Here is a 27,302-nt window from a genome sequence, read left to right as displayed (position 1 = left end):
CTTCTATCCAGATTTCAGGGGCAAACCAGGCTTCTCTGAAAAATGGCAGCACATAAATTGAGCGGGCCACAATGGGCTTGGTAAAATAGCTGCAGTTGGAAGCTCCAGCTCCCTGATCTCCAGATTCTGAACCAGGATTTTTCTGTCACTCAATGATGTTGAACTAAAGCATTCACATGGTGTCCTTCCCATTCTTCTGGCGGGTCTGGCTCAATACGGACAAGCCATAGCAGCTGGAATAGTCCTGCCTTGAGTACTAAAATGTGTGAAAATGCAGAAACAACAGGGTGGACTGATTAACATACAGCTGCTGGCAATTCATCCACAATGGCTTGACCTTTGTTTTAGGCAGGACATGCTGAATGGTCAAATACTCAGAAAAGCACCATGTTTTAGTGGACTGATCATGGACCTGGAGGTTAGGATATTTTGCATTCTAATTTCTGTTCTGCTACTGCTGTGCTACATGGCCTTGTTTAAGCCTCTTTGGCAGCTTCCCCTTTTTGTAGGTCACACTTAAACTCACTCTACTGAAGTATCATGAGGGCTAACTGGCTAATTGTGCTTTGAAGATGCAAAAGCACATATGCAGGTTTATAATTTGTAGTAAATTGGTGCAAATCCTTGAGCAATGTACTGGCAATTCTTCATTGTATGAAAAATACAAAAGAAAACAGAAATATTAGCATACCTTATGGTTGAGGAAGTAGAAGAGGTAGGATAATTTTGATCTAGTTCTATCCTGCCTCAAGAAATCTTCTGGCTGTGTGGCTCTTCTGTAGAGAGCTCCTAGAAGATAAGAATGGATTTCTTAATGAAGGGGTCCTCAACCCAGCTTGCAGATTTATTTGTTTTTAATCCCTTCATTGCTTCACAAGACACTTCCTTTGGGCCTCAGTTTCCTCATTTATAAGATGAGGGTGAGGTGTATGTAGTTATTTTTGTGCGCAAATACGATCTAAATAAGATCTTCAGTATAAAATAGATTAAGCTTATTTTGGTGGCTTCATAATTTTTAATTCATGTATACTGAGAAACAGCTCAAGGGAAGTTAGTAAATAAATTGTTAGTCATTATTCAGCCTATGGAGCGGTTACATCCAATCTTCTAAAATGCCAGTTTAGTAGTAATATTATTAATAAAACATGAAAGACCAAAGCTAACATAATCATACATGAAAATCCATACATTATCATTTCTCAAAGATTCTGGGAAATCTCTTGCTTTCATTTTGCTTGCATAATGGAAAGTTACATGCCAAAGTTGATTGCTAAAACTTTTCAATTGGCCTTCACAGTTGGGCATCCACTCCATGTGCTTGACAAGGTTTTGGTCACAACCAAAGAAGAGGCTGCCATGGAGAATCCCTTAGATTTTACACTGAACAACGGTGTATGCTGAGACTCTGATCTGATTCAATGGGAGCAGTAGGTGCTCAACACCTCTAAAAACAAAGCTATGAAAGTTTAGTTGGTGCTGTTGGGAACCACACACAGTGCAAACATGATCAATACATTTCACAGTGACATAGATCATCAACGACTCTTGATGTTTAGACTTAGCTACTGGGGACATAGCAACCATCTCTTTGATTTTTGTCTTGTCTAGTCCACACAGGATAAAGGATCAGAATAACTGTATTTACATGGCTTCAATGCATTCCTCCTTCACACTGACTGTAGGATTAACTCCCCCTTACAATGTGCCCCCATAACAGGCTAACAATCAGCACTGTGTGGGTTGAGTAGAAAGTACACCAGTGTAGTCTGAATGCAGTGTGCCAATAAGCACTTCACCTGTGTGCTGCATTTGTCTTCTGAGGATCACTGGTCTAGTTACTATTACTTCTGTCTTATAGGGGCATAAGCATATTGCTTGTGCCATTTGAGTGACTGGTTCATAAGAGCACAAGGGGTATTAAGACCTTTCACAGCTATTATGCATGTAGGTTCCTTTTTCGTGTCCTTTTGACAAGGTATTTAGCAGAATTCACAGACTGGTTGGAATCTGAAAGGGCCCACACGGTGAGTGATTCTGCTGCGGCCTTAAACATGTGACCTCTGGGTTGTCAGCCATGTGCCTTAGTGCCCACATCACCCCAGCCCTGCACAAAGATATTTTAGGAACTTCTTCTCTTCATGGACAAAGAGAGGGCCAGGGATAGAAGGAAAAGTGTATTTTCTTATCCCAAGTCATGCATGACCCTAACAGTCCCCTCAAGGCTGAATTTAATCAGAAGGCTAGAGTTGGCATTCAGAAGCGTAAGCGAAATTCAAGAGCAAAGAAGAGAAGATGGCAGGATTTTGACAAGGTGAGGGGGGGAAGAGCTTAGTTTAGTGGTAAAACTATGACATTAGCCAGTCCTAGATATAAGTAATCATTCAGACAGCACCATGGACAGCTAGATAAGTTATGCAGGATTCAGTGCTCTCTGCTCAAGGCCACATCCTTTGCAAGACTGTACCGACCTGACATAAGACCACCCTGAGCAGCCTAGAACCTCTATCCACATATTTCAAGCCCATGTTTCTTTCTGAAGGCAACTGCCAGGCCTGGAATATCAGGGACAGGTGTAGACCAGACCTGAGTGAGGTGCATTGTCATGTCTAATGGCAATGGCTGTTCTTGTAAAGGTAGAGCAGGACTCCCAGTTCTATGTTTTATGAAATCTATTATAGGAGGCATGGCTGGGTGCTTGGACTGTTACTGTGCAATAAGTGCAAGAGCTAAAAATAATTATGAATGGCTACATATTCTCCCAGGCTCAGATGAATATCTTGAATAGCACTGAATATATCACCAGAACATCAACCAAAGGCAGAAGCCCTAGCTTCTAAATAACACTAACCTACCATCAGCTGCTTGACACAGAACCTCAGGGAGAGCTCTCTCTATTAAAATCTTTCTAACTAAAACTTTACTAGAGTGCAGAGACTTTACCTTGTGTCTCCAGCACTCCTGCAGGCTCTCCAGCACACCCTACTCACATGCTTCTTCCTCATGTGCACAAGAAATCAGATCGTGAAGCCACTCCAGAGGCACTCCTGACTACCACGCCCAGGTCCTCTGTTTCTGACATGGTTGAGAACTGCCATAGGGGTGCATCCTGGAGCAGCTTCACTGCCACATTTCAAGGACTGGTGCCTGGGAGTGGGAGTGGGTGGGTGGAATGTGCTCAAGAGTAGCTCTTTCTGGTAGCGATGGAGACACTGTAGATTTATCTATAGGCACATGGCCTCCAGGCATATCATATAAAAGCAGAGGCACAGCAAGATATTATGGTGCCTGAGCCAGAGTTGGGAGGAGTGAGGGAATTACGCTGACCACTGGATAGCAGGAGCAGGTATGGAAAGAGGGGAAGTGGAATCTTACCTGCCCCTGCTCACTGCACTCAGGCAACAGCTGCTACAGCTCCTATTTTAGTAGTGTGAGCTTAGTTTGAGGCAGCTGAAGGACTGGCTTGCTGCATGCTGGTACAGTAGCCCAGCCTGCGTGGACTCCATGGTGGCTGCTTCCGCTGCCCCATTCACTTTACATGACCCATGTACTCCAAAATACACTTCTGGGCGTGGGGCTGTGCCTGTCCTGGCAAAGCCTCCTAAGGGGGCACATTCTATTTGCTTCACTCACCTCCCTGTCCCATGGATACACCATGAGGTATAGGGTTGTGTCTACCTAGCTCCTATGGCTGGGCTTCCCCTGCTGTGGAAAAGACTCCTGGGGGAAGGGGAGCCATATTGGTGCCCCCTCCAAGTTGGAACCTGGGGTTGGTGCCCTGCTTGCCACACCTAGTTATGCTACTGCACAAGAGGTAGCAGCTTACAGCATTCTGACTTTAGGGAATCAGTCCCAGATATGTAGGGTGTATCCTCCCATATGGGGAATCTTATTGGAAAATAAGATTTAGCCTGAGGAAAATTTTCACATGCTTCCATGCAAAGCTTAAACTACAATGCCTGTCACTGGAACACCAGAGGAAAATAAAGCGTCAACAGGTCAGAACAGAGGAGCATTGTCTGAGCTGTGCCAGAGCCAGGCTATGGACAAGTACACTGGTTAGTACCGAAATTCCTTGGAAATGTTCTGTACGGAGGTCCTGAACCTAGAACAGCAGGGGTTTCAGCAGGATGTGGGTAAGAAGGCTTAGCACAGCTCATGGGCAGATCTACGATTTTGAAAAAGGAGGTGCAGATGATATGATGCATTATCACATATAACACAACACATATTTTTCTACAGTTAAAAACTAGTAGTTTTGCTAATAATAGGCCTGTGCAAATAGGGAACTATATGAGTTGGGTTCGGATTCAGCCAGCTTGCATGCCAGCAATTCAGTTTGGAGCTCCAAATCCGTTTCCCGCTTCGATTCAGCTGAATCGGCTCTGGAGCTGATTCAAAGATTCGGCCATAGGGTATAATAGGGAATCAATGAAGTATCTATAACTTTGTTGTTTTTTGTCTGATTTGGATGAAACTTGTAGTGTCGGTAGCCTCTGCTGAGAGCATAGAGTCTGCCAAGTTTCAAGGAGATAGGTGCTGGGATTCGGGGGAAACTGCACCCCAAATTCTTGAAAGCAAAACTCATGTCACATGTATGTGTTACACCACAGCAGGGTGAAAACTGCAGGGATGGTGGCCCCTGGTGAGGCCACAAAGCCTGACAAGTGTCAAGAAGATAGGTGCAGGGGTTTGGGGAAGCTGTACCTCAAGGGCTGTGGACAAGCAAAACTCATGACATGGGTGACACTGTGTGTTAAGGCGCAGCAGGGTGAAAGCTGCAGGGACAGTGGCCCTTGCTGAAGTCACAAAGCCTGCCAGCTGTCGAAGAGATCGGTGCAGGGGTTCTGGGTTCTGGGGCCCTGCACCTCTACCTGCTGACAGGCAAAACTCATGTCACAGGTGCTTGTGCAACTCTGTCTGTTTTGTGGGGGGGGGCAGGGAGACGGAAACTACAGTGGGCCTGGCTGCTAAGCTCTGCTCTGGCCACAAAGCTGGCCAGCTGTTAAGGAGATAGGTGCAGGGTGGTTCTGGGGCCCTGCACCCCTAGCTGCTGACAGACAAAACTCGTGACATAGGTGCTTGTGCAACTGACTGTCTCTGACTTAGGGTGGTTGATTGTCTGTATTGATTATTTCCTCTCTGTGCCCGTCTCTGCTTGATGATTCGCTCCCATGCCACCTTTGCCCGGGCAGCTGGTCTTACTCGCCAAGGAACCTCTTGTAGACCCTGGAGGGTTCCTCGATTACCTTCGGGGTGTCCCCCAAACTCGCCTGCCATGACTTCAGATGGTCCTTCAGTGAAGGGGATCCCCTTTGAGGATGCATCCAGAGTTGTCACGTGTCCTGGTAGGTGTCCACAGGGCTCCAACCTTCCCTACACCCCAGCCATGCGACAACCTTTGAGACTAGCCTCAGAATCTTTTGCGGCTAGCCCCTTTTGATGTCTTCCTTGGTTCCCACGTGTCCTCCTTTGCAGATAGATGCCTCATGCTCTGACCAGAACTGGAGGGTCTGGTGACACTCTGCCTTTGGGTTTGTCCCTTTCGATGCCCTGCGTGTTCTATGACGGATGCTGCTGGTCGTTGCCGCGTTCTCACGTGGTCCTTCATTTTCAATTGGGGTCTCTAATTCCCCAAACCTGGTATGGTATGCTAGGCTAACCTGCTCTAGGCAGGGAACTAAAACAGATCAGACCAAGGCAGGGAAACACAAATGAACACTCACTACCAGAAAACCGCACACCACGGGAATAACCCAAAGTGAAAAGAAAAAGGAACTAAAGACAGGACTGTAAGAAAAACGAGATGAAGAGAAGAAGAACAGAGGAGCAACCATGGGGCTGAAAGTCCAGTGCTCCCCTCACCCCTAATGCCCCTAGACTAGCACATCCCCTGGGTCGGGACCCATGCCTTCATCCCAGCAGGGATTTCTTTTATCTTCTCCAGAATCTGCCTCTGCCCTGGGGTTGCAGCACCTGCCGCCTTCATCAGGAGCTCCTTCACCGGCTCTTGCTGTCACCACTGCCGGCCTCACTGCTGACTTCTCTGATCCCCACTGGTCTTCCCCGGTGCTGAGATCTCCCGCATCCCCTGCTGCCGCCACTGCTGCTGACCTCACTGCCGGCCCCTTTGATCCCCACCAGCTGTCTCTGAGGTGGGGATCTCCCACAGCCTCTGCTGCCACCACCACTGCAGACCTCACTGCTGGCCCCTTTGATCCCTGCCAGCCGTCTTCAGCATGGGGATCTTCCACAGCCTCTGCTGCTACTGCCGCTACTGACTGCAGCAGCTGGATGTGCTCCTCCCGGCAGTTTCCTGCCGCTCCTCTGGCACTTGGCGTCCCCTTTCCCATGCTCCCGGGGCTGGCTTTTATCTTTGCCAGGTAACGCCTCTTTGCGACATCACCCGGCTCCAGCTGGAGATGGACGCAGCTGATAAACCTTTCAGGTGGTTTTCCCTGGCACACCTCTTCGCTTCTCCAGAGCCCTGCAACAGGTAGGTTTTTTTTCTCTTTTTCCTTTGTTTGGGGCCTGCCTGTGGGTGAGGCTTCCCCCTTGCCTGATTCTGCGTCCCTGGGACACTCTCCTTAGTCTGTGCTTTTGTAGGTGTTAATTCTTGCTCGTTAACTCATTACATTAGCTGGCCACTGTGTATTGAGCTGGTCCGAGTGAATCATGATTGATTGGTAGCCCAGTAGCTTAGCAGCCAGGCCTGCAGTAGCTTCAACCCCCCGCCCCTCCAAGCCAGACACAGTTAGTTGCACAAGCACCCATGTCACGAGTTTTGCCTGTCAGCAGGTAGAGGTGCAGGGCCCCAGACCCAGAACCCCTGCACCGATCTCCTCAACAGCTGGCAGGCGTTGTGGCCACAGCAGGGGCCGCCATCCCTGCAGCTTTCACCCTATTGCACCTTAACACACACAGTGTTGCCCATGTCACGAATTCTACTTGTCTGTAGCTTGAGGTACAGTTTCCCCAAACCCCTACACCTATCTCCTTGAAACATGGCAGGCTTTGTGGCCTCATCAGGGGCTACCATCCCTACAGTTTTCACCCCACTGCGCCTTAACACACGTGACATGAGTTTTGCTTTCAATAATTTGGGGTGCAGTTTCCCCCAAACCCCTTTTTCTATCTCCTTGAAACTTGGCAGACTTTATGACCTCAGCAAGAGCTACCGTCTCTGCAGTTTTCACCCCACTGTGGCTTAACATGCACACGTGACATGAGCTTTGCTTTCAGAATATTGGGATGCAGTTTCCCAGAAACCCCTGCACCTATCACCTTGCTACTTGGAAAATATCATACTCTTAGCAGAGGTTACCATTTCTGCAAGTTTTATCTGAATCATCCAGAAGACAACAAAGTTATAGATATTTTGTTGATTCCCCATTATACCCTATGGCCAAATCTCCGAATCTTTTCCGAATTCATTCAGAAGCTCTGAATTGATTCAAGAAGCCTAAAGCTTCCCGCGATTTGATTCGTATTCGTTGATTCTGTCTCTAAATCGTCCAAATCATCTCTGAATCTGAATCATGATCCAAAGCTTTGCATAGCCCTAGGTAATAGGCTAGGAGGCTAGGGTTATAGTATTTCATTTAAGATTGAAGCAAGAACAAATATAGTTTCATTGGAATGTACATTCATTTGCTATAACACGTTATGTATAAAAAACCCTCAACAAACTAGGCAAAAGTAAGATGTTGTTTCTTTGGTCTTACTGTCATTAGAAGTAAATGTATGTCTCTTTCCCAGTCATGAAGCAAAATCTAACCTTCCTGAACATCTCGACAATGCAATGCTTCCCTGAAAGTTATTTCCACACCTGAGTTGATGTTCACCTGAATTAATATTTCCACAACTGAGTCTGCAGGGCTGTGAAATAGGAGCTACATTATTAGGAGCAGCTAACAGACAGTGGAAAGAAGGGTAGTTTGGTTAGTGGAACATCAAAACCATTTAGAAAGGAGAGAGGGTTGTTAACACCGGTGGTATAAAGAGTTTAGAAGGCATCAGGTAGATTATAATGAGCCATGATCCAATTGACTCCATTATTGCTGCCCGAATAGAAATGCTGATGCCCCTGCCAGGCAGTTAGTTTTAAACTTTAGGTGGGGCGGGAATCCACCTGCACCCCCCAGGATCCACCCCTGGCACAGCTTCTGATGGAGCAAAAGGTGCAACACCTCCTGTGTCACGCCTAGCTCCAGCTTGTGGTATTAGTCATTCACTCAGATATATTCTTGGATTATAAGGAAGAAGGGGATGCTGTGAGCACTGAATCTGACTCCCTACCTGCCTCCCTACCTGAGTCCCCCCCTGGACTTCCCCAAATAATTCCTGCTTCAAGCCCAATAGGCAGAGATGGTTAGCCGTGTTAATCTGAAGTCAGGCATGAGGCAGGGCAGGGTGGCATGTTAGAGGCAAACTGGTTCAGAGAGGCATGAGCTTTCATAAGTGATCACGAAAACTTATGCCTCTCTGCACCAATTAGTCTCTAAAGTGCTGCTCTGACCTGCCTTTAAGTCTGATAGCTATGGTTACATGCAAGCAAAATCTTTTAGAAAAGCATGCAGTCCTGATTGTAATATTGCCAGTGATGGAGAGTCCTCCAAAACCCATGGCAAGTTGTTCCAGTGGTTAGTGATCCACACTTTTAACAATGTGTGCCTATTTTCTAGTCTGAATTTACCCAGTTTTGGCTTCCAGTCACTTTGACTGTGAGAGAGAAGGCTTTGCCTGTTGTGTTTCCCAAATAGGTATTTGCAGACTGTGATCAGATCATCTCTGTGTTAAGCTAAAGTAGGTCAAGCTCTTGGAGTCCTTCACTCTAAACCAGGGATATTCAACCCCCAGGCCACAGGCCAGATCCAGCCCCTAGCAATGTGTCATCCAGCCTGTAGGCCTCCCTATGGGTCCAGAAATTTGGCAGCAGAGGGGTGGTGGCACTGATATACTGCTGCCAAATATCCAGACCTGTGAGGAGCCACAAACCCTGTACTAGTCCTGGTGTGGGCCAGGTGGGGCAGGGGTGGGCCAGACTCCAAGGCCCAATCCCAGCATACAGGGCTGGGCAGGGGCAGTGCCAGACCCAATCCTGGCATGTGGGGCCCAATCCAGCTGGCAGGCCAGTCCCATGTCACTACCCTGGCCCAAGGGCGAAAAGCTTGAACACCACTGCCATATACCATATTTCCCCTTCCTCTTCATGACATATTCAGCCAGATCTGGGGCCCTGTCCTGTCTACTATGTATCATTGGTAGAGCACAAAGCAGCTCTTAAAGCCAATCTAGGCATCACTTGAGGATTGCTCTTCGTTGGGGAATCTTGAGGAGGTACAGAGTCACTCGAGCAGCTCCCACACCACCCTCTCTCAGGCCCAGTCCCAGTCCCAGGGTGAATTTAGATCTGCCTCTTGTGGACAGAGATTCCCTCAGGCTGCTCTGTCCTGCAGTGAGGATCCAACCTAGCCCAGACTATTGCCAGAATGAAGAACATAAACCAAGCCACCTTCGCTCCTTAAACTTTTTGGTTTTGCAGCCAGCACAGCTCAGCAAGACCTGAGAACTTGACTTTCTAGAGTAAACCTATGCTACCTTCCACCCACCTAGAAAAACTTAAACCCTGTCTGGTGTTGAAAATTGTGTATGGGTGTAGCAGGGGTCAAGGGACCCTGTGATTTTAAGAGGAAAAGTTCAGCAGGCAAGACCTGCAAGTTGGAACAGACAGCTGAGTAAGGACTGGCTGAAAAGACGCAAGCAGCCCAAGGAAAGACCTACAGGAAGCTATCAAGGGCAAGATGCCCAACAATAAGCTACAGGTGAAGGCCATCTGGGAGGACTGCAGCAGATCTGAATAGGCTGAATAATGGGCCAAGCAGAAACTCTTGGATCAGGTAGAAGTCTGGAAAGAATAGAGCCCAGAGCACTAGAAGCCAAGCTCCTGAGCTAGAGAACTCAGTCTGGTCTTGAGTTTTGCCAGAGGAAGGCTCCTGGGAGGTACCCTGTGAGAGAGAGGAACCCAAGCAATATAAGAACCCAGAGATACTCCAGGCAGCCAGCAGATAGAGGGTAGGAGTTTGCCAGGACCTGGAGAAACCCAGAAGGGATTCAGGATTTTGTCTGAGTAAGTATCAGCTGGTAAAACATAAATTTAAAAAATGGTGGCTTGGGAGTGGCTACAAGGGGTGGTTTGGAGACTCCACCATGGGATGCCTGGGGCACTCAGTATCTTGAGCCCTGCATGGGGCAGGGGTACAAAATGGGCTAAAGCTGAAAGCTACAACCAGTGACTAAGGCCAAAGGGGCTGAAGCCTGGGCAGAAGGGCCGAGGCTGAGATGGGTGACAGGTTCAGTTTGCAGAGGCTAGTAGCTCTGTAAAGCTATGGACAGTGCTGCTGAAGCACCAGGTGTTCTAGTTAGAGGTCCTAGGGCCCAAGGCCAGATCACTGGATAAGAGTTAGTGAGGGAGAGTTGAAAGAGGACTAAGTCAGAGGGACCCAGAGTTAAAGGAACCAATTTGGCTAGGACTGAGGGTGAGAAGAGGAGCTCCACTCCCAATGATGAGCAGGGCAAGGTGAAGCACCCAGACATCACACGAGTCTCTGAGGACAGTCTTCCCAAGTGTGTAGTCATTTCACCATTGAAGGCATGGCAGGTAAGACAGCAGGGTAACACTATAGGAGGCCTTTAAGAGGTGCCATGGCCAGCCTCAAAGGTTGACAAACACCTGATCTGAACCTTTTTGCCCTCCTGAGAAGCTGAGATTTTAAAAAGCAGTCATAAAAACCCCACAAACAAGGAAAAAATGTGTATTTTTATACCCACACATTTCTAAATAAATCCTATCACCTTATCTTGTTAACTGAAACCTGCAAATCCAAGGAAGTGGAAGTCTACTGCTCCACTGAAACAGAGATTTGTGAAAAGGGTTTTGCAGAACAGTGAGAAACAAAAGTGGCATTAACAGACACAGAAGTGACTAATAACATATATAATTTCTCCTCTAGCAGCATTTTGAACAGCAAGCTGTCATCCATCCATGATGACATGGAGCTGCTTAGAGGGTGAAACAGGTGTTTTGTTTTCATGTTTAAACTAAGGAGCCTCTCACTGGTAAAATATGAAACTGAGATGTCCTCTGCTTCAGCATGCTCTTTGAGTTGACGTCCCCAATTCACGTAGCCACATGTCACAGCGAAGATGATTCCATGGTTTTGTTCCTCTGGTTTTATGTCTTTTTCCCAAGGCTATTAGTTATCAAGTAGTAGTGCTCAAAGGTTGCAATCAGGAAACAATATAATGCAAGCTGCTGCATAAACAATTATGAAAGGAGTGTTTGTACCTTGCTGCAGACTTCCTGTGTGCCCTTGGTCATGTCACTAGAGGCTGGATTTAATAAAGGGCTTATGTACCTCAAAACTAGGTGCTATTGTATGTAATTTAGATGCCTGATCCATGGAGTGAAATCTAGAACTCTGTATTAGGTGTCTGAGCTCCCTATGCAGTGTATGTGGAGTTACATGCTTCAATAAGATCTAAAAAGAGCCAATGTGCAAAGCAAGGAGCTGCCTAAAGTGAGAATGCTCAGTGTGCAGCTGCCCAGAACTAGCCCATAGGGAAGCATGGAGGAGATAGGGTTGGTATTAAATCCCATTTCAAGATACCTCATAAAGAGCTAGGGAGGCTCGTCCATCCATGTAAGGCTTTCTCTGGTAGTTAGACACCTAAAAACCTGTCCTCTAAAAACTGAGCAGGGCTCATCTTCCACATCTGGAAGATGAGATTCTGCTGCCCTTTTATGTGATATTGTACTAGTTAGAGCACTCATCCTGGAAATAGGAAACCCAGGTGCAAGTTCCTCCACTCCCTGAGTGAATCTAAACCCATATCTCCCAAATCCCAGGACTATACACTACCCTTTAAGCAATGGGCTAGGCTGGGCACTCTCCACTCCTCATACTAAAGCTTAACTATTCTGCAGAAAGGGGTGCAATATTTACTGAACTACAGAGAAATGAACTCTGGAGCCTAGTGCATAGGGCACTCAGTGGGAAGTGGGGAAGCCTGGCTTCCAGTCCCTGTTCCTAGGACTCTTTCTATATATCCTATGATGTAGCCATTAAATAAGATACAGAAGGAGTCCTGAAAGCAGAGGTTGGACTTGCTGCATATTACACCCCCTTTACACCTAACTAGGCAGGATATAGGGAAGCAGAGAGTCACAGGTGCAATATGAGTTTTTCCAATGGCTTCACTGGAATAAGATCTAGCCACAATAGAACAGCTGAAAGGGAAGGAACACACAGCCAGTAACATAATGCTGTCATTCAAGACAAAACTGTACTGTGATGGACTGGTACTAAAGCACTGGCCTCAGGCTTTTGCTGATCTCTGTTGAAACTCCCGTGCAGAGGTCAGCTGTGTGTCAGAAATAAATGGGAACATAATCTATGGAAATTAATAAATAAGAAATTCTTGGGAGCAGCTGCTAGAATTAGCAGAACATGATATAGCGCAAAGAGCATTAGTCCTGCTCTTCCCACATAGAACAGAACTGTGGGACTCTGAGGTCATCTGACCCAGGTCAAACCCTGCAATGATACTACGTAGTACCTTTGTACAACAGACTCTGTCCCTTTGCCTGCCTGCCAGAGAGCCAATGAGTTACAGGTTGTGTGTGTCTGCATGTTTTGCCCCAGTTGAGATCAGGGCCCCATTGGGCAAGCTGCTGCATATAGTAAGAGATAATCCTTATCCCAAAGACCTTGCAGACTAAATAGACAAAGCAAAGGGTGTTTAGGGAAGCAAGGCACTGAAATAAGAGGTCCCAGGTCACACAGTAGTATCATGAATAAGGTTTTGGATTTGGATTTGGATTTTCTGCATGTAAGACCTGTCTTTATCTCTGTCAGGTGCAATGCTGTGTTCCTCACCCCTTTCCAAATAGTCTGTCATTCAGTCCTGGAGAAGGAGGCAGAAAGACCAAATCTCCTGTTACTATGTAGCTCTCTGAGCACTGCTGTAGTATCAAAAGCATCATTTTTTTTTAAAGGGGAGGATGTATTCCGCCCTTCACCTTTCTCAATGCTCTATTTTTGCTGAAACTTTTAAACAAGACAGTTCTCCCTTGTGAGGAGATACAGCCTGGAAAATATCCACAGGATCACTCTAAATTGTATCTGCTCTTTCCTAGCAAGGAGATCCCAGAGGGTGGTGATAAATCATGTGCTCATTGTCTCCTTGGGACATTTCCTATGGGGTCCCCCAGGGCTCCATCTTGTCTCTCCTCCTGTTCAGTGTGTGTATAAGGCTGCTGGATGAGCTTGTGCAGGGATTTGGAGTGGGATGCTATAGAACGCTGATGACATACACCTCCACCTCTCTTTTTCAACTGACTCTGCTCCCACCCACAGTCTCAGTCTGTTCCCAGTACCTGGCTGCCAGTGGGGATTGGATGCAGGTGAACTAGTTCATATGGAATCCAGACAAGACAGTGGGCAGAGATCTTGACCTGGGAAGGATAAGGGGCACCTATGATTGATGAGGTTCATCATCCCCTCATCACTCAGGTTTGCAGCCTTGGAACACTCCTGGATCCTCTGCTATACCTGCATCTTCATGGGGCAGTGGTGGCTAGGAGCGCTTTTCACCAACTCCATCTGGTGAGAAGTTTGCAACAATGCAGCCCTTTCTTTCAGATTTAGATCTTGCTACCATCATGCATACTTACATCATCTGAAGGTCAGACTACTGCAATGTGCATAGGGCTACTCTTGAAGACCACCTGGAAGTTGCAGTTGGTGGCAGCCGACCTTCTGACAGGGGTGGGTCACCAGGAGCATGTACCTCCACTGCTTCAGAGTCTACAATGGCTTCCAGGAGCTTTCCAGGTACAATCTGAGGTGCTGGTTGTGACCTGTGAGGCTCTGAATGGTTTGGGTCCTATATCCCTAAAGGACCACCTTCTTCCTTATGCCACATCACAATGCCTAAGGTCAGCTGAGAGCAACCTCTCGCAGGTACCATGAGTGTGCCAAGTCCAGTTGGCAAAAACACTTGGGAGGTAATTCTCATCTCTTGCTGCTCAGCTCTGGAGCTCCCTTGCTCTTGAGGCCTGCCAAAGCATGAGCCTGGACATCTTTTGAAAGAGGCTCCTATTTGGGCAGGCATTTAGAGAACAAAGCTAGGCTGTGGTATTGTTTAGGGGTGGTCTCTGTTTTATGTTGATATTCTAGTTCCCTTGTTAGTGATTTTGTTCTTTTGTAGTTCTCCTGTTTTATAAGCTATCTTTTATCTTATTGTAAGCCTTTGTAAGGAAGGGTGGCATATAAATGGAATGAATAAGTAAATAAAATGTCAGCCTAGCAGATGAAAAGAGAATGGCTGGAAAAAGAGGTGTAGAATTGAAATGCTTAAGTTCCTTCAGGGCAGTTCAAATTTAATATACACATGTACATGCACATAAAACACGGGAACAGGTTCCCCGGAGACATTGTGGAATCTCTGTCCCTGGAGGTTTTTGAGACCCGGCTAGACAAAACCCTTGGCTGGGATGATCTGGTTGGGGATTATCATACTTTGAGCAGGGGGTTGGACTTGATGTGACCTCCTGAGGTCCTTTCCAACCCTCATTTTCTATGATTCTATGCTCAGAGATGCCCTCCTTGCTCTTCCATTTCCTTCTGTTGTCCCCCATCCTTCAGTGTCCCCCAGTTATTTCTCTTTAGCTCTTCCCATGCCAATGAAACCCCACCTAAAATGTAACAAAGAGCAGTCAACCATGCTTTGCTTATTTATTTACTTATATATTTGCTTATAACCAACCACTCTATTTGGTCTGTCCCAGGAGTGTCAAACATACAGCCCAGGGGTCCAGCCCATGGAGTCATATGATCTGTCCTGTGGGTCACAGGACCAACCCCATGCCCCAGTCCTGGCCCTGTGTGCTGTATTCAGTGTGTGGGCTGGACCTGATGCTGTGCACCCTGAACACAGCACAGGGTGCTAGTACAGGGCTTGTGCGGCATGTAGTACCCCGCTAGACTGGACCCCAAGCCAGTGCCGGGTCAACCTGCATGCTATGCGCAGCATGCACCCTGTGCTGGTTCCAAATGCCATGGGCACAGCAGCTTTAGGGCTAGCACATGCTGTGCACATGCTGGACCCAGCACCTGCAGGCACTGCCCAGGGGGTTAGTCCTGGTCTGGCTCACAGAAGTAGCCCAGCGACCCTCATTCAACCTATGGTAATGGATGACTGTGATACCCCTGGTCTTTCTCTTTGTCTGTCTCCTCCGTTTAGACTGTTAGTTCTTTGGGGGTGTTTAAGAGGAGGCTAGATGTACATCTTGCTGGGGTCGTTTGACCCCAGTACTCTTTCCTGCCATGGCAGGGGGTCGGACTCGATGATCTACTCAGGTCCCTTCTGACCCTAGAAACTATGAAATTGTTTGAGACGCAGGGCCACACAATTCCCAAAGTTTGGGGTGTTTGAATCCAGAATTTAGGTACGGGCTTTCAAATACAGGTTCACAAACCAGACGTACTGTGAAAAATCTCTAGGTTAAAAGGATGAATAAGATGGCTTTGTTGTGGTGAATGGGTTACTTACAGCATCACTGAAGGGCGGGCCTGCTAAGAGCAAAGCCCTGCCAGAGTAGGCCATTATTTTTAATCCCCAGGAGTCCTTTGTAGCCTTATCAACTGAACCCTCTTCTCTTTCTTTTACTTATCTCCTGGCTCACTGAAGCTCAGCATTGCTTACAGTCACAGTACTTGCTGCTGAGCAACCGACATGATGGTGGCACAGAATGCTCTCTTCTTACTGTAGATAATGGGGTGTTGGAAGGTTTCTTTCCTTGAAAAATGGTGACTCATAGCTACCATTGGCTCACTGCTGGCAGGGGTAGCAAAGGGGATAGGGCTAGTGCCTAGAAGGAGACACCTGTTTCCAGTACTTTACAATTGTTCAGACCTGCTAGGCCTAACCGGCATTGCAGCCCTTCTAGTTTCATGATTCAGACAAGACAAATCAAAAGATTGTCCCCATAAATCATGAGATTAAAAAAAAAATCTATTACTTTTTTTTGATCTGCTTATGCTTTATGAACTTCCCCTGGCCCTGTGAGAGAATCAGTTATGTCTGCTCTTCCAGATATATTGAGCCAGGTGATTTGGGCTCTGCAGTACTGTAGGAGCTCTTATACCACATTTCCCCTCTCCTTCCCAGCAATTATTCCTTCCTTCAAACCTCCAAATCAATCTGGTTCTTCTAGCCCCGTGTCTGTTCTGCTTCTACATCAGATCCACTTGTTCCAGCATTTGCTTCAGTTCTGCCTCTGGATCAGTTCTTCCCATCCCCCAATCTGTACATCTGGCTGGCCCACATCCAGCTCCCTGCACCTCAGCTCCTTCCTCTGTTCTGGCCAGTCCCCCACTGGTACTCTCCACACCTCCTTTGTAAACTGTGTCACTATGGACACAGCACAAGATGGAGCCTGACTAGATAGCCTGATAGTTGTGGCACTCAGCTGAGGGCTGGGAATCCTGGACGCTGGTCTCTGCTAGGCAATTGTACATCAAACAGTAATTGGTTAAAAAGTGTCGCGCTCAGCCTAGCCTCTCATGGCGCTTTTTTGGGAGGCAGGAAAGGTAGGTTCAAACTCCATCAGGCAGAAGAGGACCTGGTCTCCTATATCCTGAGTGAGTACTCCAACCTGTAGGCTACTAAACAAATCACCAATACCACCTCCTTCTCTGGTCACCACTCCTTAACAGAAAATGGTGACCTCTGCTCAGTTCTCTGAAAGAAGAGTTGTAGGCACCTACCTTCAGGAGAGGGTTCTGGACACTGGATCTCAAATAGACAGAGTCACCTACCTGAAATCCTGACTCACTGGAGAGGGATGATATTTTGGACAGGTGCCTCTGCTCAGCTTTTTCTATTGGTTAGCTCTAGCAAGCTCCTCATGTGGTGTGCTTGTTGTTCTGGATTTCATACGGAGGCATATAGGGCGCGCCCAGATGAGCACAAATACAGACGTTCCCTGTGGGGGGAGTGGGGATGTGTGGGTTGACACAGGGAGATCCCAGCGTCAAAAAAACCTGAGTCTTAAAGAAGTGGGGTGGCACACATGGCAGCAGTGTGCACTGCCAGAAACCAGAGCTGGCTGGCTGGAGCCACACTCCAGCTGCTGGCGAGGCTCTATGCTGCCGGATTGCCGTGGTTGCAGCCCTTGGAGGCCTTCAGGACCCCAGGTAAGGCTGCTGGCCCCAGCCCAGGTGCTGGCCCCAGCCTTTCCTACCCCACTCAGGGCAATGAGCCACGTGTCAGAGAACAGATGCATAGGCATTTTCTGGGGACAAGCAGCAGTGGCATATATCCCTGCTCATGGGGATGCACCCTTACTCTCCGTGAATTATATAAGGAACCTATATGCTTAACTCTGAGCTTTGGACATCACTTGAGGTACCAGACACCCAAACTTTAGATTTTGTAGCACCTAAACTAAGTCATACAGTTGGAAGGAACCTCAGTGCTCATCGAATGTAATTCACAGCTTGTGAACACATATGTCCTTTATTAAACCTAGCCTTTAGTGTCTTAGTTCCCCATCCATTCAAAGGGATTAGCAGCACTGCCCTAACTCCTGGAGGGCTTGTGATAATAAATACATTAAAAGTCTTACTTAGAGGATTGTATCTTTGCAATTACCCCTGTATGGAGAAGTAGACAGAGGTACCTGCCTGAATGGCTGAATTCATTCATTGAGAATGATGAAGGGTTAAGTCAACTCTGCAAGAATTTAAACCTCTGATAGCCAAGGTCTTAGGCATTTCAAATCTGAGGCCTGCTTCTGCTTGCAATGGATCCAGCAACACAAGTCCCATTGACTGGGGCCCTTACCGATAAATAAAAATCGATGCAGCTCATATAAAGGGAAGATATACTGATAGAGGACAGGTTCATGTCTCACCCCTCATGCCTGGTTCCAATGAAAGGTATAGGGTTGGTAGGTCTTCAGATCATATTTTGAAATACAAATTTGATGATTTACCTAGTGGAATGCAAGTTTGATTAAATTTAAGTTCTAGATGCAAGTTTATGTGAGTGTTTCACTACAACAACTAGGAAACTAGTCACTAAAATTTAGGTCAGAAGTTTCAAAGCTACCCTGGGGATTTAAACACACACAACTCCCACTAAAATGAATAGCAGTTGTGGCCAAATCCTGCAGTCAACTAAATCTCAGCCTTAGCCACTTGTTAAAGCTTTGTTACTTATTAAACAAATCCCTTCTCTATGTATATGGAAGGTAAGCAGGAGGAATACAAAAGCAGAACTACTGTACACAAAGGAAAGGAGATTCTTGGCTGATTCATTCATCTTGGGTCATAGCTTCATATCTTGTTACTAGTCCCTCAGGCACCCAATCCAGTAGCTAAACATTAATGATGGGATGTATGCTGTTGCTAGTCATTATGTTTCAAGCTGTGAATTTTAGCTACTCACTCCAGTGAGAATTACCAGTGTTTACAGAAACCCAAGCACCCTGAAAATCTCAGAGGTTATTTCCTGCATGTTCTGTGCCCTATTTCCAGAGATACAGATGTAACTGCTTTCTTGATGGAGATCTTCTCGTGACCTTCTAGCGGCTAAGCTATAATAACAATAAGGCTATGCCCATAACACCTATAGAGTTGTGTACATTAGGTATGTAACCCTTCCGCCGGGCACCGGTCAACAGCAACAAGGGCCAAGTTCAATTTTGGCATCTATATACTTTACCTTGGCTCGAGCCCCCATCCAGATAACCTGGGAAACACCAAGATGTCTCACATAAACAAAACCCCCTCCTCGCAAGCAGCATAAACACACAGGATACATTTATTACAGAAACAAAGACAAAGAAAACACTGAATACAATTTACAACGCTGCCAACTGCAAGGCATAGTTCATAGATTGCACCCTCTTGGGGAGGCTTCACCTGTGCCCAGGCAGTCTGGGACTTGGGGCTCACCCAAAAGGCAGTTCCAGGGGCTTGCACCCTTATACCTGCCCTTCAGCAATGGGCTGGAGAGGGGGGCTTCACTGGAGAGTCCTTTGAGCTGCTCCCTTGGGTTCGCTGGGTCATGGGAAGCTGCTAGACAGCATGGATCCTTCTGTGTTGCAAGAAGCCCCTCACTGCTTCCTGCAATGCTGTAAGACAATCCCTACTTCCATGTGGTGGACTTGAGGGGTTAAATGTAGCTCCAGGTACCCTTCAACTCCTGCTTCCAATCCCACCTCTGCTGGGCAGAAACTGCAAAAAGAAAACTTTGAAGGAAGTCAGGCCTACCTCACTGGGCAGCAAAAGCTGGCCGGACCTATACTGCATTGAGGTCTGAACATACAGCCATGCAGCTAGACTGAAACTCCGTAACTGCAGAAACATCAGGGGGGAAAAAGCCCAGGCCCATGGCTGCAGCCTGGATGACAGATCTCAGCTATGCCCCATGCTGAGACAATACAATTGCAAAACAGAGGGAGCAAGCAACTGCCAGGGCCCATTTCTGGGCAGTTTGCTTCAGTAATCAATACTCCCATGGTGTTACCTAGGCCTGTGCAAAGTGGCTGTTTGCTTCGGATTTGGATTCAGCCGATTTGGTGATTCAAATCACTGTCCTGATTTGATTTGGCCAAATCTGATTTGGAGATTTGGCTGCTGCCAAATCTCTGAATCAGCCAGACCCATCCCCCACCTGCTCTCCCAGCCCAGCAATGGCTGCCCTGCCTGCCCCAGCTCCTGGCACTTGGGAAAAAATCACCAATTCACCTGGTGCTGCCAGGTGGGGGGCGATCCCCACTGCCCCACGCTGCGTGGGGGCTCTGCACAAGCCTCCCGACCCCCGCCCGCTCCTCCAGCCCCTCCCCCACATGGCTGCCCCGCCCAGCCCAGCTCCAGGTGCTTCAAAAAAAAGCCCCAGCTTAGCAGGTGCTGCCGGGCAGGGACGATCCCTGCTGCCCTCCACTGCCCCCCACTGCATGGAGGGCTCGCATGAGTCCCCCAACCCCCCTCCCTGCTGCCCTGCCTGCCCCAGCTCTGGCCCTTTAAGAAAAACAAAAACAAAAAAACCCCGGACTTACCGCTCCTGCCCGGGAGGGGTGATCCCCACTGCCCCCCACTGTCCGGACGCCACATGGGGGGCTCTTCCACAAGCCCCATGAAGCCCCACGGCCGCTGCAGGAGCAGTGAATCCTGGGGTTTTTCTCTTTTTTTTTCTTAAAAGGCCAGAGCTGAGGTAGGCAGAGCAGCCATGCGAGGGGACTGGGGGGTTGAGGGGGCTCATGCAGAGCCCCCTTTGCACTAGGGGGCAGTGGGAGGCAGCAAGGATGCCCCCCCTGCCCAGCAGCACCCGGTGAGTCAGGGAGGGGGTGGTTTAAAGCACCAGGAGCTGGGGCAAGTGCGGCAGCCATTGGGGGATCTGGGGGAGTGGACAAGGGTTGGGGCCTGGCAGGGGTCCCCCGTGGTCCCCTCCCCAGCCCCCTACTTACTAGCTCTGAGTCTGGGTCCAGCTCCCTGCTGCAGCCACCAGGGACTGCCTGAATCATCAAAGCTCTCCGAATCTTTTCCAAAGATTCGGAGAGCTTTGAATCGATTTGGACCTTTTAATTGGTCCCCTGATTCAATTTGGATTCGGAGGTTTGGCCACCGAATCGGACCGAATCTCCTCTGAATCAAATCACCACCTGAAGCTTCGCACAGCCCTTGTGTTAACCCACTTAAGAAAAAAAGAAAAGAAAGAGGGAGGAAATAGTTTCATAGTTCTTAGGGGCTGGAAAGGACCATACAGATCATCGGGTCCAGCCTTCCTGCACTTGGGCAGGAAAAACTGCTGGGGTCACATGATACCGGGCAAGATGGGCGTCGAGACATCTCAAACTCCAAAACAGAATTTCCCTCCCTCTACCTGAGGCTTTCCCTTCAAACAGTGTTTGCTTGCCTCTCCAGCAAAGAGTGGGGGGAGACCTGCCCATGGGGAGCAGGTTTTCTGGCTCCCAGTATCTCAGCAGGCAGATAAATAAGACCCCAGAACCTTTGTGAGTTGTTCTTATACACCTGGCACAACTTCACCCAAGCCATGTCCAGTCCAAGAGGGACAAATTTCAGTCTTTCTCCCAACCAGTCTGCCTGAAGCAACCTCTGCTTCGTCTGGCCAAGGAACCCAGAGGGTTTTACATATTTCCCCCAGATACAGGCTGCAGCTTGCCATGTACTGAGCACATGGCCGGAACAACAGAGGCCATCTTGCCCATGTCACAACACGCACACAAAGAAACACAGTATGCAACCCAATGTGTTGTGGGGTGTTACAGGTAGATTTATATAATCTATTATTGATTGCACAAGTGAAAGTAATGGGATTGTAGTGATATAAGTGAGAGCAGAATTTGGCCCTGTAATTTTTCTCTCTTCACACCACTCCCAAATTCATTTTCCACCCCCCAAGACTCAGTTTTTCTGCCACCCTCTCTTGCCAAGCTCCATATACCATTATTGCTACAGATCAATCCCATAGCCCCAAACTCTTATTGATAGACTCTGAATACTGCCTCTCTTGCCTACATTCTTGGGCACCAGAAAGATTTTCTTCCTTCTCTCACCCTCACTTTTAAGTTCTGCAGGAAACCTTCCTCTTGCCCTCAGGAGTCACACATTTGCCCCCATGGTTTCTCTTGAACTCTTACTGTGACTTCCAAATACTACTATAGAATAATCTTTCTCCTCTGCTCCAGGACTCTCCTCTGATCTAAAGGTGGCCTCACCTCCAACTTATTCCCCCTCAGCTGCCCCACTCTGGAAGCTGTCTCTAGGAGGTGTGCCATGGGAGTGTCAAGCAATTAGCTGAATTTCATTAAGCATGAGTGTGACATCATCCACCTGTTTAAATGGGGTGTTCTTACTGGTTACTTCTAGATATGTAGGATGACTATTTCTTTATTAGCCTCTAGGAACAAAGTAAGCCACAAATGAGGAGAGTGAGTGGTTTGTCACCAAAAGCCTGAGATGGACTTGCCATGTCTCTCAAAGTTTTATAGGCTTCCCAAAAGCAATTGTAGGTTAGCAGTGGCCCATTTTAAACAATCAGAAATGATGTGGAGGTCTCACTCTGATTCCTCCTGTCTACACCAGATGCTTATTGACTCCTTTGCTGGAAATCTCAGCCGAGGACCCCAAACTGAATGAGTAATGGATTATGAATTAGGTGATGATGACAAACTTCTCTACTTTTGAGCTTATTGCTTCCTGGATATCCCTTTGTCACTTAGTATATTAGGTCAATAGGAGATTGGCCAGATAACCCAAATGAATTTTACTAGTAGAGTACTAACATTAAGAACCTTAATAGACAGAATGGAGTATAAGGAAATGCAAAGTGTAACTTCCTTACTAAATGTCCTCCTCTATATTTCTCCTGGAGTCACTGAGCACAGTGGTAGTGGGTCTAAAATTCAGCTACACACAGTATGTTCCCCAAGTGTTTGGAGATTTGATTTCTACAGTCTAGCCAAGAAGCTGGAAATGTTGAGCCTTTTTTGTTCTGTGATCCTCTGGTGGATCTGGACAAAACAATTTCTTATGAGTCCTTGGAAGGTGTCAGCTGGGCAAGATTTAACATTCTGAAAGATACCAAACTGGGCAGCCTCCCTTACCTTCTTATATGTACCTTACTCCTCTATGTATGGGGCTTCCTAGACTGGATGATGTGCACTGGTCCATAAAGTAACTCCTTCTAGTATCTAACATGCTAAATGTGTTTCACATTAACAAGATTCATAAGTTCACTAGTATGCTGGCTCTTTGTGTCAGCTCCAGAGACTTCTAGGGAATTTGGTCAAGTCCTTAAAATAGATATGCTGTTTCAATACATAAAGCATATGAAGTTACATAATTTATTAAATATATGTCATTAGCATATTTAAAGCTAAAACATGCAATTTGGATAACCTATAATGTACATCAACAGCCTATTTCAACAAGGGTCCGTTAAGAAGATGTCCCATGAGGTCGGTATGGAGGAGAGTTGCACTGCTGCTGCCCTAGCTTTGGCCGTGTGTAGACCAAATGAGGGGCATGTGTGCACAACACTTTAAAGTGGGTTAAATGCTTTTGCACCACTTTAATGGTGTTGGGGTTTGCACGCATCAACAGCATATTGTGCAGTAATTCCAGCCACTGTAGCAAATTCAGCTGCGTAATGCGCCTTAAATGACCTGGGCCACAGCAAACTAATACTCCTTGGAGCAAGTACAGATGTGGAGCAAAGCACTGACCTCCATGCAGCTCAGGGGCTCTGCAGGAAGCCCATGCTGGCAGCAGCCCGGGAAAGCAGGCTCCGCCCAAGAAAAGCAGTGAGCCTGATTTTTCTTTTTCCCTCTGGAGCCTGCCCGCCTGCCTGAGCTGTGTGGGGGCCTGGTGCTTCCCTCCATGGCTACGGTGCCCCCTGAGCCAGGTGCCTGGGGGCAGGTGCCACCTGGGAGGGGAGGGCAGCTGCTGCTGTGGAAGGAAGTACCAGCTCCTCCCACCCCCATAGCCCAGGGACTGCTGCACATGCTGGCAGCTCGCCCTCCCCTCCCTGCCACTGGAGAGGCAGGTAACTTCAGGTGTGGGCATGGCATGGGGTTTAAGGGCCCTAAATTGAAGCATTATTTTAAAAAACCCACTGCTTCAATTTAGGGCCCCCGTTTCATCTATGCATGCCCCTAATGTTTGTCTATAGACATATATACACACATACAAACCCTGTACATGGGTGTGATACACAGTTTGTAGAACCACATCCTAAATAATTTAATCTGCATCTTTGACTGCCTCACCTGCACTTATCCCCTTAAATTCATTTCTCTCGGATTTATTCCAGATCTCTGAGCAGCTTCAGAAAAACATCATTGGGGGAAAAAAAAAAACAACCAATCAATTTTTCAAAAAAAAAAGTTTCTTCCTTTCTCCCACAAGTGGATTTCCCCATACAGCTTACATGATGAGCAAGGTTAAGTGCTACAGCAGTATCAGCTTTTCTTGTGCATCAAAATGTTACTGTGAAGTCCATTTACTCTTAGGCAAGACATTATCATAATAAAGATAATAAGTTGTTATAATGGTGTGATTACAGCTTTATGTTACTGGAATGGTATGATTCTAACCCTCCTATACTCATTTCCAGTCCAGAGATATCATCAGGTAAATATAATCTGACTTGGAGCCTCTTTTGAGCAACTTCTAAAACATCTTTAGAGGTTTTTAGTGGTCCCATTAAGCCTGCTCCATATGACTCATGGATCTACATTTTCAAAAGTGCTTGGCATCCACAGTCAAGAGCCTGGCTTACACAAGAACTCCACACTCTTGTGCCTGAACATTTTGAATATTCAACCCATTATAGATATTAGCCAGGTTCAGCACAACCCTCAGGCGCTTGCTCACTCCTGCTTTCTTCCTGTGGCATGTTGTAGTTTCTGAGGCTTTTGTGCTTCTTGTACTAAAGATCCCAAGTTTGTTGGGAGGTAATAGGGAGTGCTTTGTGGCATGTGGCATGGGTTTTAAGGGGTCAGCATGGATATTCATGTGGACCATTTGTCGGAAATTGCAGGGGACTGGACTCGTTAAGCTCGGTGTTCTCTTCCAGTCTTATCTATGTTCCTATGCTTAAATGTGCACAGAGTCCACTAACATCAATGGGACTTTGGCTCGTGTTAAAGCATTGTGCGAAAAAGGGGTGGGCTTAAACAGGTGCGTGCAATTAAATACTGCTGCACTGGGACTAAGGCTTGGCAGAGGCAGGGATGTTAAGAAAATAGTCAAGATGTAAGGATTTGTTTGGAGGACATCTTTTATTTAACCAACAGTATAACTGGGATAGAATTAGACACGCTTTCAAAAGGAAGATATTTTTCCTCAGAGCACCTTCAGGTCTGAAGAAGAATATTTTCCTTTCACAAGCTTGCTAAACTCTACCCCAAGTATGTAGCTGGTCAAATAAAAGATATCCCCCAAAGACATCCTTACTGCTCACATAATTCCTAGACCATTATGGCTACAACATCACTCTCTAACACTACCAAGAAAATAGCCCCATGCAAATGCTGTGAAAATTCCTAAAAATATCCCAACTTTGTTTTTTTCCTGTAATTTATAGAGCATATATGGAATAGAAGGTTAGGAGCAAAGTGGTATTGAGAAGGATGGACCATCGCTTGAAATGGTATGCATCCTTCAGGCATGGCTTCCCCACTTGGGAACAGTACCAGTGTGCCCAGTCTACTGATTGAACTTTGCCCTCAGCCATTTTCTTCTCATAGCCATAGAAAGTGGTAAGAAGCATCCTTGCGCTTTGAGTCCCTGTTGTGTTATCTCCGGTTCTCCTTTGCGCTTTCATTTGGCATTGTTCCAGTAAGGCAGGGTTGAGAAGATAACACCAGAAAGTCCAGGAAGGAAAAATTGATGCAAACATGTTGCAAGGAGCGACAAAACACACACAAAGGAAGACAAGCAGCTAAAACCTCTAAATCCTTTCCTTACTGATTCCTCTCGACTGCATGTAAGAAGCTGCCTCAGTATCAGATATGATACATCTCACTAGTGAAACCCCATTTGGTTTGAAAGGCAATTTGCAGCTAAGACACAGAAGGTTGCCCATCTCACCATTCCTTGCATCAGCCAAAAGGTACAGGGGTGGGAGAAGACCATCCAAGTCTCTAATCCTATCATTTGCCTATATTGCGCTCTTTAATCTGCAGGAACACTTCAAAATGGAGACATTTCCCCACTGCCATACCCCAAAACCTTGTCCACAAAAGACAAAAAAAAAATCCCTCTGGTTAGTTGAATAATACACAGTTGCAGAAGAGTCCTGGTCAGTCTAGGTCAGGCCAGATGGGGGGAAGGAATGGGCTAGATGCTTGCACAAAAGGAATCCAGAGAGAATAAAGATAATGAAGCATGTGCAACGTGTGCGCATGAAGTCACTCTGCTGATGGCTGCATTTCCTAGAAGTCAGAGCTTAAATGAATAACATCCTGCTGCCATAAATCTCTGGAGTAGAATACCTAGCCAGAGACAAGAGCCTCCTGAGAAAGAAAAGGTGCCTATGTGCATGTTAAAGGAGATGTGCAGAGATACTCCTGGGAATTATTGGGGGACTTCCTCATTTCTGCCAGTTATCAGCACTGGTCAGCTCTGCACAGCTCCATCATTTGCTCCCCCCCAACCCTTCTTGATTTGTTTTAAAAATGAAGACAAAAGAAAGGGAGGAATAAGAGGCCTCAGGTGTCTAATGTATTCCAAACAGGCAGCAGCTTACTGCATCTCATGCATGGGCCAAATGCATCCCCAGTGTAACTCCAGTGGCTCAACGGGGTTACAGCACTGGAGGGCAGGGGGGTGGGATGTGGACCAGGTTGCTAATCTGGGTGCTTATAGGATCTCATGTGAAGCCACAATCAGTGCAACTCAAAGGCAAATGGGCAGGAGCTAGGAGGGATCCCTCCCCGGCTGGGTCCTTTGAAGGGTGAGAGTCTACTCAGCGAGGGGCTGGGAAGGGACAGAAGCTCTCCCACTGCAAGACTGTGAACACCAACGCAGTTTTCCTAGTCATGCCGGGGGATAACTGCTCTTCTGGCACCGGGTGGTACCGGTGGAGGTAGTGTATAGTTAACCTTCCACTTGCTGCACAGATGGGAAGATCTTGGCTTTACTGTATGGAAATGGCAGACGTCTCCCTCACTTACTCCTGCGGCCATATGACTGAGGGCAAGTGAAACTCGGGGGCATCTGAACCCCAAGCCTCTGGGTTCGGGCCTGCACGTAGGATGCCCGCCAAAGGTTTTGGAAACACCTGATGCCCCAGGTGGGGCGGAGGAGGATGTTTGCTGGTGGCAGAGTGCTGGACCGACTCACAGGTTTGCTTTGGACCACGAACAAGTCTCATTAAAAAAAAAAATCTGTCTGGGGGGGGCAGCGCGGGCCTAGGGGGACCTCACTGGGAAGCGGGTTTCCCCCTGTCACAGGGAAGCCCCCGCACGTCCCCACCTGCCAGGAGCAAAGACACCCGAGGCGTCCTTTACAGCCCGAAGAAGAGGGAGCTCCAGGCCGGGGGTGGCAGCCGGGACACCCACGGGAAGCCTCCCCACCCCGCGCCAAGCCGCTGAGATGGGCTGGGCGAGCCCGCAGGCAGCAGCGGGATGCTCAAGGTGAACTGCGTCTGCTTCCCGCGAGCAGGCACGGCCCCGCGTGCCCGTCCCCCCCCGGCGGCGCGGGCGG

At 47.5% G+C, this 27,302-nt stretch overlaps 1 protein-coding gene across 1 annotated transcript in view; it reads left to right on the top strand.

Annotated features, from left to right (window-relative positions):
• The first annotated feature begins 9,914 nt into the window (after positions 1 to 9,914).
• The window catches only part of HCN4 (hyperpolarization activated cyclic nucleotide gated potassium channel 4), a 166,272-nt gene continuing 148,884 nt past the window's right edge, over positions 9,915 to 27,302 (top strand). Inside the window, exon 1 of the mRNA XM_019533294.1 lies at positions 9,915 to 10,126. The gene's annotated coding sequence lies outside the window, so the exon portion shown is untranslated. The remainder of the gene's footprint in view (positions 10,127 to 27,302) is intronic.

This window comes from Crocodylus porosus, unplaced genomic scaffold (assembly GCF_001723895.1).
Source record: "Crocodylus porosus isolate Cpor-Errol unplaced genomic scaffold, CroPor_comp1, whole genome shotgun sequence".
In the NCBI taxonomy this organism is placed as follows: Eukaryota; Metazoa; Chordata; order Crocodylia; family Crocodylidae; genus Crocodylus; species Crocodylus porosus.
The sequence above is the reverse complement of the archived record's forward strand: the minus strand, read 5'-3'. Positions and strand labels throughout refer to the sequence as shown.